This window comes from Bufo gargarizans, chromosome 10, assembly GCF_014858855.1.
Source record: "Bufo gargarizans isolate SCDJY-AF-19 chromosome 10, ASM1485885v1, whole genome shotgun sequence".
Classification (NCBI taxonomy): Eukaryota; Metazoa; Chordata; class Amphibia; order Anura; family Bufonidae; genus Bufo; species Bufo gargarizans.
This window is the reverse complement of record NC_058089.1, coordinates 40,088,876-40,102,843: the sequence shown is the minus strand read 5'-3', so window position 1 is coordinate 40,102,843 and position 13,968 is coordinate 40,088,876. Positions and strand designations below refer to the sequence as shown.

At 42.3% G+C, this 13,968-nt stretch overlaps 1 protein-coding gene across 1 annotated transcript in view; it reads right to left on the bottom strand.

Annotated features, from left to right (window-relative positions):
• Positions 1 to 12,376, bottom strand: part of POLA2 (DNA polymerase alpha 2, accessory subunit) — a 60,825-nt gene extending 48,449 nt beyond the window's left edge. The window contains exon 1 of the mRNA XM_044269674.1: positions 12,158 to 12,376. The gene's annotated coding sequence lies outside the window, so the exon portion shown is untranslated. The remainder of the gene's footprint in view (positions 1 to 12,157) is intronic.
• Positions 12,377 to 13,968: the final 1,592 nt, after the last annotated feature.

Here is a 13,968-nt window from a genome sequence, read left to right as displayed (position 1 = left end):
TGCAGGGAAGGAGAGGTGTGTGAGAACTTGTTCGGTAGTCGGAATGTTTGTTGAACAGGTTATAGGAGGGCAAAATAAACCTTTAATGACAGGACTGTTTGAGCCCAGGGGTCTTTGCGTATGGTGTAGGTATAATTTGTATGCCATACCATTTTGTAGAGTTGATGATATAAAGTGATTATTATTTTTTTATCTTTTTGTTTAGACTTTTCAGGGTTAAAATATATCAAGAGCGGTCTTTCATGTGCACTGCATGCCTTTTGAGGCACATTATGGCATACAATGTAATTGCTGGCCCTGTCCTCTCCATGCTTCCTTTTCCAGATAATGCTGTATCTGAAATGTTGCAAAAATGTATTTTGTGCTAGAAATAATGGCCATTTTTGTAAATGGGATGTACAGGCTATGGTCATTGGGGTGAGGTTGGAAGCTCTGGTCTAGCAGTGTTATAATAAATCTATATATGGAGAAAATTGGCAGCACCGAAAATGAAAATAAACGGGTGCTATGTTCTGGGGCATAGGCTAATAGCCCAGAATACAGATGGAAAAATGGACAGCACTCCAAAGCTATAAAATATAGAAAAATGTATTCACCCATGTGGAACGAATTAGCAGCAGCGATGTTTCGGCTCATCCATAGAGCCCTTCTTCTCGCTTGAGAAAGGCACTATGGATGAGCAGAAACATCGCTGCTGCTAATTCGTTCCACATGGGTGAATACATTTTTCTATATTTTATAGCTTTGGAGTGCTGTCAATATATACATACACACATATATATATATATAGTAATAGGGCTGACGTGCTCTCCAAACTCGGGACTTTGGGCCAGTCTGACACATGAATATGCTTTGATCTAAACCATTCCATTGTAGCTCTGGCTTCCATTGTCCTGCTGGAAAGTGAACCTCCACCCCAATCTCAAGTCTTTTTTGCATTTAGGCCAAAAAGTTCAACTTCAAAGTTCATCTGACCAGAGCACCTTCTTCCACGTGCAAATTTATTGAAATTCGTTTTGTGTTCAATTTGATTGAAGTCTGAAATGATTCTACCCTAACCTAGGATTCATATATTTTTTCTCTTTTGCTAAATTTTGCTCCTTAAGCTCTACAATGACGGCAATGGCAAATTATGTGACGCTGACATAATATTCTAAAAACTGCCCCTTATTGGGGGAACATGGTTTTCTTTTTACACTATCCCTTGTTAAATCTTCAAGAGATTTTGCTTTGATATAAATACCAGGGGGTGACATTGTTGATGTCGCAGTTGTCTTTGCTGACAAATTTAGAGCCCTTTTTGAAGGGCCTGAGTTTGCAACTGTATAGCTATTCTTGGCCAGGCCAACACGTCTGACACAGCATGGCAATGCTTTACTTTACACATATGATAGGATGGAGAGGGACTCGAAGCAACGCCATCCTGTGTTTCTGTTGGAGGATGTCCATGGAGGTGGCGAATAAGCACCTGGTGTGGGATTCAGATGAACACAGATGTGGAGGTGTCCTCCAAGTCCTGGCCTTGTTGCTACAATACTGCATCGCTGCTACCGTGAAAAACATTGACCCAGTGGGCCGTGAAAGACATGTACTGTCCCTGCCTGTAACAGCTGCTCCATGTTTCCATGGTGGCTTGCAACTTGCTGCACAGGGTCAATTGCAAGGAGCAGCCCACCTTCTCTGCCACGTAACAGTACAAGGCAGGGATTCCTTTTGTTGAGAAATAATAGCTGCTAAGTATCCTCTAGCGAGGCTGAGTATGCACCATTAGTTCCATAAAGGCAACAGAATCAAGGCACCACTACCAGCTTGGCCAGGTGGGAATTAAGCTTTCACACCAGTGGATTGCTGGGCATGTAGCGTTGTTTCCTGGACACACAATCTGTGATTGAGGGCTGTCAATAGAGAGGAGTAGTCTGAGCGGGAGAGACCATACATAATGACACTGTACTGCATGTGGATGCAGCCTAGCGGTCGCAAAGATGTCTTGCAGATGGAGGACAGACTTGTTCCGATTTGAAATGCTGACCAGTTCTAGTATCCCATCGGATCTGGTGATGCAGCTTCATGTGCTGCAATAGAGCCCTGGTACCTATGTATAGGCACAGCTTATTTTAATCCTGCAAATCTTGCAGAAGGCAGTGTTTTTGTGGAGAGAAACTGACAGATGCGAGATACTTGCACAGAGTTAGCAGTAGCCGAGTTTGCCGTTTTAAGCCTGCAGCTACAGTATCAGGATCGTCAACAGTTGCTGAGGTGACCATAATAGAAGCAGATCCTCACCGTCCCCACCACTTTTATCAGACTGTCATATGTCCTTGTGGGCGTTTTGGCCCTACTCCCGATTCCCTACCACTGTCACCGTGGTTACAAAGTGGCAATACGGAGGCGTGGCTAGCCGGACATGTGAGCGGACGTGAGTTGCGGAGCTCCTGCACGGCCTCAGACATTTATCCGTATAACAGCCTGAATTTGGGGTATATTGTGGACCTAATAAAATTAATTATACCACCACTTCAGGTATGTGTGCAGTGGTATCTGATTACACCCAAATATAACAGATACATTTTGTAAGCTGGGATTCATTAAAACGTAACCTTTACTAGGTCATTTACCTGGATTTTGGGTATAGAGCTGAGGACATGGGTTGCTAGATTGCCGCTAGCACAACCACAATACCCAGTCCCCATAGCTCTGTGTGCTTTTATTGTGTAAAAAAACTGATTTGATACATATGCAAATTAGCCTGAGATGAGTCCTGTACGTGAGATGAGTCAGGGACAGGACTCATCAGGTTAATTTACATATGTATCAAATCGTTTTTTTTTACACAATAAAAGCACACAGAGCTATGGGGACTGGGTATTGCGTATGTGCTAGCGACCATCTTGCAACCCATGTCCTCAGCTCTATACCCAAAATCCTGGTGACAGGTTCCCTTTAAAATAATATTTCACACTGGGTGAGAGACGACAGTAACAACAATTTACCTCCACTATATCACATCATATACTAGTGAATGAATGAAAAAGGGTGGATCTCACCTCATCTGAGCAGGATCCACGACCGTGGAGGAAGGTCCTGGCAGTTGGTAGTGCCTGTGACCGGTGTGACCAGGGTGCTTGTGTCGTGATTGGCACTGTATCCACTCCTAATACACCCTATTATGGCTTTCCTGCCTTTCTAGGGGTCAGAGGCTGTTCTTGTAGCCTGCCTACCACACATGGAGCACCCGCCCCGACAGGGGCGACCCCACACCGAACCTTTCCCTCAGTATGGGTCCAGTGTTCTATAAAGCCCTAATTACAACGCCCTACATGCCATGTTTCTGTCTTTCTTTCCAGACATCATCAGGGGACTTCACACATGTATTCAAGGGCAATAGAGATCAAGGTGGTTTTAGCCTTGTATCATCAATCAGGATAGTGGGTAATTCTTATCCTCTCTGTAGCATGGGAAGTGTCCCATGTCAGTCAGTGTCTCACCACAAATAACAATGATTTGGGTGAGCCCCACTCCCGATTCCCTACCACCTGGTTACAAAGTGCGGAGCTCCTGCACGGCCTCAGAAATTTATCCGTATAAACAGCCTGAATTTGGGGTATATTGTGGACCTAGTCGCATCTGAAGGTTCAGGAATCTCGCCGCTACCTGTACGTACCGCTGGTTTGCTGCCATGTCCAGGAAGAGAGACGGGAGAGGTGCCGGAAAGAGCCTGCAAGATGGCGCCGGGGATGCCACGCCGAAACGCCGGGACCTCGTGAGTGACCTGCAACAAGAAGCGGCCGAGAGGCTGAGTCAGTATGCGCGCACCCCGGCACCCCCCCCCCCCCTCCCCCAGAGTGAGACATGCCTCGGACGCCAGCTGTGAAACCCTCCCTGATGGATGGGGGAAGGGATTTAGACGGGGAAGAGGCCGAGCAGGTGATGGGGCTGAAAAGGCACCCTAATAGATTTGCGGCCATACAGGATCAAGAGGGGGCTGAGGACCCAGTTGTCCCTGGATCTGATATGGAGGAGCCGACTATTAAAGACGTTCTCCAGGCCATCTGTTATGTCCATGCAGATGGGAGCCATTAAGGAAGATGTATCTTTTGTCAGGCACGATCTGCAAAAATTGGCAGACCGCACTACGTCTCTGGAGGATCGTATGGGAGAAATAGAAGATGCAGTGCACCCTCTTAAAAGAGACAATCTAGAAAATTGGCTGAGACGAAATAATGTGAGGCTAGTTGGAGTGCCTGAGAAAGTGGAAGGCTCTAACCCCACAGATTTTTTTGAAAATTGGCTCAATGATCAATTTACAGGAGGTGTCTTGTCCCCATTATTTGCCATTGAACGTGCGCAAAGAGTTCCCACCAGGCCTTTACCTCCAGGGGCGCCACCACGACCGGTTCTCATTAAAGTGCTTCATTACAGGGACCGTGACTCTATTCTGCGAAAGGCGAGAGAATCGCCTGATGTTTCCATTGACGGCCACAAGGTGGCATTCTTCCCCGACTTCTCTATGGAAGTTCAAAAGAGAAGGTCAAGATTTCTGAATGTAAAGCGACGTCTGCGGGAGCTGGGAACATCGTACTCTATACTGTATCTGGCCAGGCTTAGGATAGCGGCCCTTGGATCCACAAGCTTCTTTGAGGACCCGAAGGAGGCATCTAAATGGCTGGACCGTCATGAAAGACAACTTCGGGCGGAGAAGAATCAGGGCGACTGAGAGGTTTTTCATACATGCTGGCATTGTATTTTCCTGAATGTTAACTACCGGCTGTGTAGGATTATGCGGTCGGTTGTTGGCGTCTGTACTCAGCCCCTTCCAGCGTTAAGTGAATCGTTGGAGCTCAGATGCCCCCAAAAAATGAAAAATGCATAGAGTTTCTTACATTGCTAATATTGTCCATAGCAATAATAACTGAGGCTTGGTGCAGGATGTTATCCATACTGTTCATATCACTACTTTTCACTGTTTAACAGTTTATTTTTCAAGTTGTGAATTTTCTGCCCTACCAGGGATTGTGAGGGTTAAAGGAATTTTCTCTGCCAATAGGTAGTGTAACTGCCCACAGGCCTTAGTATTAAGGTGTATTGGTGGGATCTGTTGGAAAGAGTAAATTCAGGTGCTATTTAGATAAGGAGAGGGATGTTTTCTAGGTTGGAGATGGGGGGGAGAAATGGTCCTGGGTCCGGATACATGTCCTAAGGGGGAATGGAATTTATAGAATATATTTTGCTGTATCCGTTTCAGCTATGGTGCCCTATAGGTAATTATGGCTAACCCTGTGAATTTTTTTAGCTGGAACGTTCGAGGGGTTAAGGATGCCGTTAAAAGAAAGGCGATAATGGAAAGTGTTAAGGCATACCACCCTACGGTCTGCTGCCTACAGGAGACGCACCTTCTTGCGGAGCAATCCCACTTACTTACCCCTAGGTGGGCGAGTCATTGTTATCATGCTACTTACTCCTCCTATGCAAGGGGAATAAGTATGCTGATCCATAGACAGCTAGCTTTTAGCTGCATAGATAAGAGGATTGATACAGAGGGAAGCTATGGCTTCCTTTATGGAAAACTTTTTAATGTCCCATGCGTAATATGTGGGGTATACATACCACCGCCATACTCCCCTCTTGTACTTAAAAAGCTGTTGGCTTTCCTGTCTGATTATCCTGATACTCCAGCACTGATAGTGGGGGACTTTAACAAAGTAATATGCCCTACGTGGGATAGATTGTCCACTGCTGTGTCGCAATCGGAGGGGCTGCTTACCCCCTTTGGGAGACTAATAGAAAAAGCATCCCTGATGGCCTTCTGGAGGCTGCACATCCCACGGGTACGTCAGCTGCTCCAGCACATACCAAACATTGTCCAGAATAGATTTGGCTCTTGGGAATGAGGCAATGGGTTGCCGTATCTGCCATGTCCGATATTTAACTAGGCAACTATCGGATCACTCTCCCATATTAGTGTCTGCTAACTTTCTACCCCCCAGAACCGGAGAGAGGCCATTATGGAAATTCAACCCATTTTGGCTGTCGGTTATTCCCACAGTCTGAAATATTAGTGACATGTTAAAAGAGTTATTTGCCCTTAATCTCCCGGGAGCTTCGTCGCTGTTAGTCTAGGATACCATGAAAGCCTTTTTGAGGGGAATACTTATCGCAGAGGTTAATAAAAAGCGTAACGAATCCAGAGTGACGGTAAAAACACTAGAACGACAGATGAACGAGGCAGAAACACAATATGTCTTACAGCCCACGGAAGGGTACAGAACCCAATGGCAGGAAGCACAACGTTAACTGAATGATAAACTTCTTCTCAAAGCAAAAAACAAACGTTTTTTCCAGAAACAATCGTATTTTGAGGAGGGGGAGAGGACAGGTAGATTACTGGCTTTGCTCTCCAAAGCGCAGCAGCCCACTGCGTATATCGCAGCCCTCCGCGACGGAGAGGGGGTTGTGTGTACACAGACAAATTGTTCGATATTATGCATATGTTTTATTCATCCTTATATGAATCCAAAATTACTGCAGAAGATCCTGAGATTACACACTTCTTGGAAGGGCTCCAGCTCCCTACATTGGGCTCTGATCAAGTGTCAATTCTGGATGGTCCCATAACAATCAAGGAATTAGAAACGGCCCTGAGCGATATGTCTAATACTAAGGCCCCTGGGAGTGATGGCTGGCCTGCCGAAGTTTATAAAACATTTGCCCCTATCTTACTTCCTCAGTTGCTGGAAGTGCTAAAGGAGGCACAGCGTCAGAATAAGTTATCATTCCCAAGCAGGGCAAAGATCCCCTAATGGCAGAATCATATAGACCCATATCTCTTCTCCAGGCAGACGTGAAGTTATTAGCAAAAGTCTTGGCGAATAGACTTAATACAGTAATAACGTCGCTTATACATTCAGACCAGGAAGGTTTCATGCCAAATATGTCGACTGCAGTTAACATCAGACGTCTATTCTTAAATATACAGGCAGGAAGGTATCGCGGTTTGAATGCGGCGGTCACGTCTCTTGACGCGGCCAAAGCATTCCATAGCGTGGAATGGAAATACCTATGGGCGGTGCTTAGGAAAATGGGCTTCGGAGCAACCTTTGTTCAGTGGGCCCAATTATTATATAACACTCCTATAGCTAAAATTAGGGTGAATGGAGCTCTCTCCCGATCTTTCCATTTGCATAGAGGGACGAGGCAGGGGTGCCCTTTGTCACCCTTACTCTTTGCAATAGCAATCGAGCCCCTGGCAATGGCACTCAGGGAAGCGCAGGCAGTTCAGGGCTTTAGGTATAATGGGCTGATTGAAAAAGTAGCTATTTATGCTGATGACATGCTCTTGTTCCTAGATGAATGGAGCTCCTCTCTTCCAGCGGCCATTAATATCATTAATGGTTTTAGCGGCCTCTCAGGGTTGAACATTAACTGGTCCAAGTCTGTGCTGATGTTGCTGTCAGAAGATAAAGGGGACAGTCGCTGCCAGACGGCGGGCCTGCAACTCGTTACTTCTTTCAAATATCTGGGCGTCCAGGTTACTGTTGATGTCAGAGATTATGAGAGACTGAATTTGACTCCACCGCTGCAGAGATTCCGACAGAAGGTACAGGTTTGGACCAAGTTACCACTCTCGGTAATAGGGAGGGTTAATCTTATAAAAATGATACTGATGCCACAACTCCTTTACTTGTTGGATAATGCACCTATATGGGTTTCTGCCCAATTTTTCGTCACGGTTAATGCCATATTCAGAGATTTAATCTGGAAGAGAGGGGTTCCGCGTATAAAACTGGCTACGCTTTGTCGACAAAACTGATGGGGGACTTGGGGCTCCAGACCCGTGGATTTATTACTTAGCTGCCCAACTACAGCATTTGCGCGGGTGGGGGAGGGAGGAAGACATTAATAAGTTGGGGCGAATTGCGCAGTTTCTAGTGGGGGGGAAGAACTTACTGACTGCGTTAGAGGATGGATCCCTAGATAAAGAGGGGAATGACATTCCGATACTTAAGGTAATTCACAAAGTCTGGTGGAAGGCGAGGCCCAATTTCATGTATGCAGAACTCCATAAAATACCTGCTATTCAGACGTGGGGGCGATACGGGCTTTCCCACATGCATCAACTTTTTGATGGGGAGACTTTAAAAGAATATGCTCAATTACAACGTGAGTTTCAGCTTCCGCATTCCCAATTCTTCATGTATTTACAGCTTAGACATGCCGTGCACTCGCAAGGTAAAGTGGAGAGGATTAAACCGGCCTCGAAACATTCGATTATAGATTTGTCAAATTCTAAGGGTACCACTAGCGGGGTTATCTCGTTGCACTATAGCAGTCTTATGGAAACGCATTTTAAAAAGCAGCCTCTCCGATTGTATGACAAATGGCGGGATGATATTACTGAATTAACGGAAGATCAGTGGAACAGAGTGCTAGAAGGATTCACGGATATAGCGGTGGGTGAAGCACAAAGAATGTCGCAACTGTTATTACTACATAGGGTCTATAGGACACCTGCTCTATTAAAGAAAAATGGGGTATAGATCGGATGACTTATGTCCCAGATGTGGTACACCTGGTGCTACGTTGATACACCTTATGTGGAACTGCCCCAGGCTGAGAAGGTACTGGAGTGAGGTGATGGATATAATACAAAAAGTGTATATAACTCAAATTGGGGTTACCGCCAGGGTGTGTGTACTTGGCTGTGTTGACAGTTATTCAATATGTTCTGAACATAATTACAGAAAAATGTCGCACTAGAGTGAGGGGTAATCTAGCAGAGGTGCTCCCACTGACAGACAACACCCAGTCTGACAAGGTAAATACAGTAAATAAATCCATCCAATAATTCCACAATCTGCATCAAGCATATTCAAAGTCTATTAAGAAATCACTCTACACACAACAAAATTAACGTGATATGGCAAGTAAAGTTGCTGTCAGCCTATATAGAGAATTACTCTTTTATTATCCCCTCTTTTTAAAAATTCTTCATTTTTAACTTGGATTGTATATTATCCTTTTAGATGATCATGAATCAGTTGAGAACATGAGAATTATTTATTGCCATATTTGTGATATTTTACTGTCTATTTATCTTATTCAATAAAGATCCCTTTACTAATAGAGAGTGCCCCACTAATATTTATTTACTGTATTTACCTTGTCAGACTGGGTGTTGTCTGTCAGTGGGAGCACCTCTGCTAGATTACCCCTCACTCTAGTGCGACATTTTTCTGTAATTATTGATTGATTTTTTCTTCACCCATTATGTCTGCCCAGAATGAGGAAGTGATCAAGAGTATTTGGGATCATGTTGAAACAAAAAAACAAAAGGTGGATAACTTTTCCTTTGCTACAATTGAGACCAAACATGGTAATGAAACTACCTCTATGAGAGATATTTTCAAAGAATTAGAAACACTTTTGGTTAGACGATTAAAGCAAAGGTGGGAAATAAAGACACTGACCAGATATGTAGAGTGTAATAGTACCCCCAAGGGCCTCACCTTAACTAAAAATCTAGCCCAAGATTTATGCAATTCGACATTTATAAGAGAATGGGATGATATGTTGCATGAACACTCCCTTTCCCTTAAACTTATCATTAAAAGAAGATTGGAAATTTTAGACTAAACAACCAACAAGATAAATGAACTACGCCCAGCGGTAGATAGATTACCAAAGAACACAGACTTTCTCACTTTTCAATCCAGATTATGCATTAATCTGGATAGGATAGAATGAGAAATCATAGATAAAAAAAACTAAAAAAATAAATTATGAGAGTAAAACAAATAAAAGAAATTATGAGATTGGGGAAAAAACGACACCAATTAGACCTAATGTATCAAATTTCACACAGGGTGAAGATACACATAATAGAGACAAATTTGCAAATAATTTCACTACACCCGTCCAAAATAGATTTGAGATTTTAGAGGAACGGGAATTTTTTTTAGACAGGACACCACCACACCACAGGACACGGATGAGACAGGAATCGACACAGGGGAGAGTGTGGACACAAAACACAGAATCACCAATACAATTTGAGACACAGACCACAAACCCCACACGAAACACACAGACCCCAACACCACAGGTCAGAGAGAATACACACACAGGAGCACTACAATACTCAGGAACATCGAATGAGAACGAGGAATCACGAGGAAAGAGAAAGATACAGAGAGGAGGAACAAAGAAGAGGGAAAAGACACAGATAGACAACACTATCATTAATAATGATTCTATTATGATTTGAGCACAAAAAACTTAACGAATGCACAAGTCACTTTACTACATAAAGGTCTTAAATTTGCCCCCACTAATAAATTAAATAAGTTCGACACCTTTATTGGCGTTGAAAAGTTCATGAGACGTCTCTGTCTAAAGAAATATTTTCTAAAGAAACCTATAAGCCGCGAAATAGCAAATAATAACAAATTTGTTCATACGGACCTTAAGAGGGTTTCGAAAAAATACCCAAGAAATGAGATAAGCCAAGAAATGGCTAGTTTTAAAGAATGCGTTGAACATGATATCCGCAAATTAAAAGAAAAAATTAGATACAAGAGAAATAATCAAACAAATGTCGACGTTAAAGCCTTAAAAGAACTACAAAAAGAAGGAAATATTGTTATCCGCCCCGCGGACAAAGGAGGGGCAATAGTAGTGCAGGATTTAGATAAATAAAATTCCAAATGTTTACATCAACTTTCGGATAGCAGAACATATAAAAAACTCCTTAATGACCCAACGGAACTATTTATGGTAGAATTGAACGCATTATGCACTAGAGGTAGAGAAATTGAAATTTTAAATGAAGATGAAATGAACTTTTTAATCAACAAATTTCCACGTATTCCTGTCTTTTACTGCCTGCCAAAGGTCCACAAAGACAAAATTAACCCACCTGGTCGCCCAATTATATCAGGGATTGGATCACTGACCTCAAATTTATCCAAGTATGTGGATGTGATATTACAATCTAGGGTGAAAAAAGTCCCCTCATATGTCAAGGATACCACACAAATCATAAAAATTATAGAATCGTTAGACTTCAATGAAAACTGGATTATGGGTACCCTTGACGTTCAATCCCTCTATACCGTGATTGAACATGAACAGGGTAAAAAATCAGTCATGTCTCAGCTATTATTAGAGGGAATATTGAACCAAGCACAAATGAAGTATGTAATTGATGCCATAGATTTTATTCTAACACATAATTATTTTAATTTCGCAGGAGACTTTTACATACAGGGGACAGCCATGGGCACCAGGTTCGCCCCAAGCTATGCCAATTTATTCATGGCACAGTGGTAAAATGAGACTATTCAACCCAAGCTGGGGATGGACCTGGTGCTCTGGCAACGATATATCGACAATATATTTTTTATCTGGCAGGGAGGTAAGGACACTTTGGATCAATTTTTAAAGGATATTAATGTTAATGAGTGGAATTTAACTTTCTCGGGCAGTATTAGCCAAATATCGTTGGAATTTTTAGATATAAAGATTTTAAATCAAGAGGGCAAACTGCAATGTACAACTTTCGCCAAACCAACCGCATGCAATAGTTATATTCTATTTAATAGTTGTCATCTCCCTAACTGGCTAGTCAATATTCCACAAGGGCAATTGCGTAGGGCAAAACATAACTGTACACTGGACATAGAATTTGAAAAGGAAGCTAAAACCATGACGGATCAATTTCTTGATAAAAAATACCCTATAGAAATTCCTAATGCAGCCCTTAATAAGGTGAAAGAAATGGACAGGAAGGAGTTTTTATATTGAAAAAAAGGCTAAAGAAGTGAATACAATGGATTTTGCCTTTTAACAGGGACTTTAGGAAAGTCCAGTTTATTATTAATAAACACTGGCATTTACTGAAAAAAGACAAGGTATTGAGTACACTGATACCATCTAAACCCAGAATTACATTCACTAAAGCCCCCAATCTCAGCATTAAAATAGCACCCACTGTTCAGAAGAAGAGGATTAGTGCCTCCTCTGTCCAGTCTTGGGCAGGCATTCAGGGCTTTTTCCGCTGTGGTAGATGCAATAACTGCAAATTAACTTCATTTCCTAAAAAAACAACTGAAATAAAGTCAACTACAAACAAACATTGCCATAAAATTAATGAATTCCTTACTTGTAGTACGGAGGATGTAATATACGTGATAGAATGCCCATGCAAATTCCAATATGTAGGGAGAACTAAAAGATCGCTGAAAAAGCGCATTGCAGAACATTTCGGCAATATAAGGAAAGGCTTTGAAAACCATTCATTATCATATCATTTTAAAACAACACATAACCAAGACCCCTCTTGTTTAAGATTTACAGCCATCGATAAAGTACATAAGGACTGGAGAGGTGGGAATCATGTAGAGAAAATGTCGCGTTTGGAAACAAAACACATATTTTAACTAAATACACTGCAACCATCAGGGTTGAATGCGGACTTTGAATTATTTGGCTTTTTGTAGGGGTGCCGTCTGTCGATGATTAACTGGATGATATTTCAATTCGTCCAGTTTCTCCTCTACATTCGGCCCCCATCCAATAATTCCACAATCTGCATCAAGCATATTCAAAGTCTATTAAGAAATCATTCTACACACAACAAAATTAAAGTGATATGACAAGTAAAGTTGCTGTCAGCCTATATAGAGAATTACTCTTTTATTATCCCCTCTTTTTAAAAATTCTTCATTTTTAACTTGGATTGTATATTATCCTTTTAGATGATCATGAATCAGTTGAGAACATGATAATTATTTATTGCCATTTTTGTGATATTTTACTGTCTATTTATCTTATTCAATAAATATCCCTTTACTAATAGAGAGTGCCCCACTAATATTTATTTACAATGTTCTGAACATAAATTGGCGATTATTCGTATACTATATCAGGCAAGAAAGGTGATCGCGTATCATTGGGTGGATCATGACCCTCCTAAGGCTCAAGAGCTCGTTAACAAGGTTCATACCTTGCTGCAAATGGAAAGCTTTGTATATCAAAAGAAGAATGACCTTAAAAAGTTTGAAAAGATTTGGGGCAGGTGGAATCAGTACTATAACATTGAGGATTGAGCTGGAGGTTGTGGTTGCATTGGAGTAGGATTTCTGAATTACAACGCCCCGATATCATGCAGGCTTCTGAGTGTTATTTTTCAGAAATCTAGTAGACTGTATTTCGGGGTAGCAAGTGGGACGCTGAGGTTTCTGGGCGGGGGGGAGTCTCCTTATGGGAGGCCGTTCTGATACATGTGCTTCACTATCTATTCTTTTGATATCTTTGTGATATGCGGTCATGAGAGTTGATTGAATGATTTGATGGATATGCCATACCATTGTAGAATATGTATCTGAATGCAATGACTAAAAATTGTTTTTTGTTTCTGCTCTTCCGGATCAGACTTTTCACCTGAGAGACTGTCGATACTTCTCCAAAGAGCTGTGGGACTTCTGGGACCTGGGAAGGGAGGGGGGGTTGGATGGGAGAAAATGTTCTGTCTTTTTTCTGTTGAAATTTTTTTTCAATAAAAATAACCTGATTAAAAAAAAACTAAGTGCCAATCCTACTACTATCACCAACACAGCTATGCATGAGGTCCTTTGTGTGAACCACCTCCTCATAGCAGTCCAAAAGCTGACTGCTCTCACACAAGTCATCAACAGAGAGACTGTCTTGAGTCTTCCATAGCACATGGGGTTTTGTTGTTTCTACTTAGGAGGAAAAAAAAGGCACCCGACAAAGAATAGGCATGAAGACAGAGCTGATGCAAGTGAAGGGCTTCTCTGGGACTGCAAGGTGGAGGGACAGGAGAAATGTTGTGACCACTGACTCCAAGGTAAGGTGTCAGACTCAGATGTGAAAGTCATTATCTTGCTGTAACTGAGACGAAGAGTGAGCCATCCAGTCCACAATCTTATCTTCTTTTTCCTCAATAATAAT